Raw genomic sequence first — 5,039 nt, 5'->3', positions numbered from 1 at the left:
CCAGCGCGTGGGGCTGTGCGGATCCCGCCGGGAGTGAGACGCGCGCTGCTCTCCCTTCAGGTCACATCTCAAAGGCGACAAAATGGGGCTTCTCCCTCTTTTTTTCTTTTTTCTTTTTTTTTTTTTTTTCCCCCATGGGCTGCACAGCTAGAATTCTAGAAAATATTCTAAGTGCAAACGTAAGAAACAAGCTGAAAAGGTGACCGCGCCTGATACCTCCACACTCTGCTGTGGGTCCCCCCAAAATAGGCTGGAGAGCAGTTCTACACCAACACAGCTGTTACAATATCGTTTGTGATGCAACAGTGACTTTAAGCACCGTTCATAGGATAGAATCCGGCCGCACTGAGTAACGCAGAAATGGAGCATTTGAAGAGTCTCCTCCGAAAGTTTACCATAAAAGCAAAAAAACCCCACCAAAATTACCTATAAAGGCAGAAAAAAACGGGTAGATCAGGACAAAATAGAAGGAACAAGTAGACAAATATCCAAACACTGTTTAAAAGAGCAAGCAGAAAACAAGACGTTATGATTTACTCAGCATCACTGTAATGGGGCAGGGAGCGCAGCAAGCTTTCATATTTGTATTTTTTATATTCTGAAAACTCATTCAGAGTAAAGGAAAGAGGTGCCACAGAGTTGCAAAAGAACTTTGATCTTGCAACTGAATCAGCATTTCTCCAGAGAGGAACCCACTCTTGCATACCCAACTTAGACATCAGGCCCTAAAGTTATGGGGGAGCTCAGAGAAGGCAAGAACCAAACGTACTGGTCCAAGTTGTGTCTTCACGTGCTGAGAGAAAGACACTTGGAGAATCTTTACCAAACTGCTTTGTTATAGAAAGCCATCGATGGCAAGATGTACCCTCTGAGGTTCTGTTTATACAATGCACTGCATATAGATTTACCGATCCACGAGTGGAATTTTTAGATATTACCACAATACCAAGGTCTAAAGGTGTGATCTATCAATCTAGGCCATGCAGTCCTTGTTGATTCCTGATGCTTAAGAGGAAGCAGGGCTAGCAATATTCTTCACTGACAGGTATCTAAAAGGTTTTAATTAAGAATAATTTTAAATAATATTTTTTGGAAACTATGTATGGCACCTTTTGATAATAGGAAGGACACCTGTGACATTCCATCCGTTCCATCATTGCCAGACCAAAGGGTGTGCTTTATTAAGAAGAAAACTCTTCCCACCTTTCAGCCTCATCTTAGAAAAGTGCCAACTATGACAAGGGAGAAGTGCCAGACGCAGAGCGAAGTCCGTTAGGGATACAGCAGTCGAACCGACTGTCACGGAAGGTACTTGGATATGATGGTGAACGGCAGCAGAATAACTCCCTAGATGGATTTAGTCCCGTTTCAGTCATCTTTTTTTTTTTTAACTCACTAAAATATAAATGGCCAGATATACTCAAACATCATGTATGGAGGACCTGATTCTTTTAAGGAACCAAACTAAAGCTTGCAGGAAGTTTGGACAGCAGTGGAGAAGCTTCTTAGCTCTGGAAGCTGGGTTTGTTGGTTTTTTTTTTTTGCACTCCCTCTCCTTTACCCCTTTCAAAGAAAGGACAGAAGTAGCTGCAGTTCATTTTAAGAGAGGTGCCATTTTCCCTTCCAAATGACTCTTTTATGCAAGTAAATCACTGGATCATGCAGCAGATTGTTTATGGGTGGAATCCATAAACAGAATTCCTGAAGCAGAGGGGACTACCAAAAAGACAGGAAGGATGGTCTTGTGGTTAAGACAGAAAACTCAGGACATCTGGGGTCTATTCCCAGATCTCCCACAGACTTCCTGTTGCCTTGGGCAAGTTGTTTAGTCTCTCTGTGCCTCAGTTTCTGTATCTGCAATATCCAGATGGTGACCAATTAGAGTGGCAGCTTCTGAACCTCAGTTCACGATGGGACAGAAACCAATTTTCAACTCCTGCAGTAACAATACAGTAAAACTTCCAGCTCTTTATGTCCCACAGAGTCTGCAGAATTAAACAGCAGCAGGGCAGGAGAAAGAGGAGTGATAAAGAGCTCTCATTTGGGATTAAGGTGGCAGTGGCTTCTGAAGTCTTTGCCTCCCCTGACGACAGACTGTGAGCACTGCACATCTTAAAACCGTATTAATCTTTGCCCCACTAACCGTTTCTCTTGCTCCGGTTCCAAAGCCCTCTAGCTGGAGAAAGGAGAGGGGAAAAATATCTCGGAGGAAGGGCCCTAACACCACACTGTTTTTCTCACTCTCTCCCTCTTCTCCTCCCCCTCTCCATTGGCTTCAAGGCCAACAGCTCCTGGAACACAAACACTCTTGTAAACTTCTGAACCACACAGCCCTATGGTGGGTGGGTGTTTGCTCCCTGCCTGCCAGTTCCAATCCACCCACAGATTCCAAAGGCCCAGAACAAAAAGCAGACTCCATTTTCCATATTTAACAGGCAATTCGTTTCCCTCCCCACCGCCTTCATTTGCAGAACTCTGTGCCTCTCACAAGTATCATGTCCCACCTTTTACGCATTCCCCGAGTGGAGGATATCATGTTTATGCATATGTTTATATAGGCATATGAAAAGTATATTCTAAACGAATTCACCCCAGATCCCTCTGGTTTTAGATCCCTGCTTAGTCAGAAAGAACGGGGATTATCAAGGACCATACTGCATATTGCAGCTATCTGACAAAACATTTGGGAAGGGCCGATTGGAAGATTGTGAAGAACAAAAGTAAGTGAAAAATAAAAGCATGGGTGCAAATGTGACACATCAAAATTTCCTACCGTAGCTCATGTTAGACAGTCAGTTCTTTATAACAGCGCACATCTAATTTCTCCATGCTTCTATTGTGCGTATTCATTTCTATTTGTGACATTCCAGTACTGAAGTAAAACAATTTCTGCATGACCAGGATATTTCCTTCCCTCTTTTCCTCTAGAGACTATCGGTTAAAGGTCATCATTTTCATTGATCATTTCCCTTACAGTGAAGCTGGTGAATGCCAAACCATCCAGAACCTGCAGAATAAGGTTTCAAACTCTCACTTGAAAAAGACATATCTGAGAGTCAGGTGCAATCAAATATTTCCATTTTTCATCAACAAACAGATTCCACTCAACAGAAAATTATTTCACAAATGGGTATCAACTTCTTATCTTCTGGGCTAAAACAAATTTTGAAACGTTTCTTTTAAAAGAGACCACATTTTTTGGTATATATTTCTCTTCAATATGTACTAAGTGAATTTTAAAACATCTAAAAAATCACATGTAAAAAAAGGTTGCATGAATCAGTCATATTTAAGATGAACCAAAGAATATATTTCACTGTCTGAGAAGGTCAGCAATGGACTCATATCAACAAAAATGTTCTTTTTTTTTAATTAATAGAAAAATCAACCATTTAGATAATGACTTTCCGGCCAAAGAGCTCAGTGGGGTGGCTGGGACTTCCATGGTATTTACCACCTATCAAGTCCTACCATGCTCTAGGTGAGCTTCGGGATGCTGCACAGCCTCGAAAATCTACCCCCTATCCTACACTTCATACAGACTGGTTACAGGTTTGATTTACATATTAACAGCTCATTTATAAGGTTATTTTAGGCCTTTACTGTTCTTAAAGTAGTGGCAAGATCTATTCTGGAAGCAGTAAAACCAAAATTGGTAATTATGAGACTAAGTGGGGAGGTGGTATATAGGTAAAACTTCCTCAAATTGCTGAGTTACATGAGTTGGCAGTTGATGAGGATTTCTTAAGATAACCTTGGATAACAGGATAAGCAGGAGGTCATTCCAGTGGGGAATTCCACCCTCAAAAAAGCACATGGGAAGCAGAGCTGGAAGTGAATCTGGGTTCTTCTGGCATTCCTAGGGCACCCTCTGTGAATCTTACTGCAGTGTTCTGGCTATAGGGAAAATCCATCATCAGTATTTGGATCAATAAGCTAATGAGCTCAGGGTTTAGTGATCATTTTCTCCTCATAAAGCCATTCAACATATATAAAATTACTAACAGACAGAACAGCAGCACATTTCATTTACTGTCTCTAGCCTGATTCAAAGAGCAGCAAAAAACAAGCAGGTGGAATTTTTTTTCACTTGCCTGATGGCACAGAACAACACGTGCTTCACCTTGCTGTCCTACTCTCCAGCCCCTTCCACCACTGGCTGAGGAAACAGGCACCTTGTCATGTCCTGGACTGAAATCTGTTCTCTTCCTGGGAGAGAGCGTGGATGACTGTAGCCTCCACAAATCCACCTGTGGAAAAGTTACTAAGTGCTTGTACCACATATCACCTTCTAAGACCCATATGCTGTCTCAGTCCTATTGCAGCAAGTTTCTGAAAAGTGCAAGACATGCAGTCTTTTTTTTGTTGTTTTTTACATTAAGGCTCCCTGAAAAACTTATTTTGACCCCTAAACATGCCTGAAAATCTTTTCTTTTTGTTTTTTTAAGACCATAACATCGGCTTTATGGCAATAAAGATCAGACCTAAGGTCTTAACATTAAGCACCTGAACAATGGTCTTGATTTTCAGTTAGGATGTGCAATCTTAGTGATTCCTGAAAGATATGACTTCAAAGATGTGATTTGTAGCTGTATGTCTAAGGTAACAGTGCTACAACATAGTACGAGTCAAAAAAATTAGGCTCTGACATTCGTTTCTTTGAGCCAAATTTTGAAGGTGGTTTAGAAAGAGAATCCAATGCATAGAGCAAACTGCAGTCCTGCAGCATCTCTACCTTCAGTTGCCCAGAAGCTTGACAGACTTGTAGGGTCCAAATCATGGGAAGACTGAGACAGCAAGTCCAGAGTGAGGGCAGAAAAGCAGAGCTCCCTTTTCACAGGTTATTCCCAATCCTGCCATGCTATGTGGTTTCAGTGAAAATGCCCAAGTTGTGTATTTCAAACAAAGGCTAAGGAGCTACGGGGCTGACCTCCGCCTCCTGGAAGGTAGAGCCAGCTTAACTGTGCCACATACAGTCTTCTAGAGTTTGAGCGAAACTCAAGACCAAGGAACAAACTGAAGAAAAAATCCAAAGTTAC

This window comes from Athene cunicularia (genome assembly GCF_003259725.1).
Source record: "Athene cunicularia isolate RWA chromosome 21 unlocalized genomic scaffold, athCun1 chr21_part1, whole genome shotgun sequence".
In the NCBI taxonomy this organism is placed as follows: domain Eukaryota; kingdom Metazoa; phylum Chordata; class Aves; order Strigiformes; family Strigidae; genus Athene; species Athene cunicularia.
The sequence above is the reverse complement of the archived record's forward strand: the minus strand, read 5'-3'. Positions refer to the sequence as shown.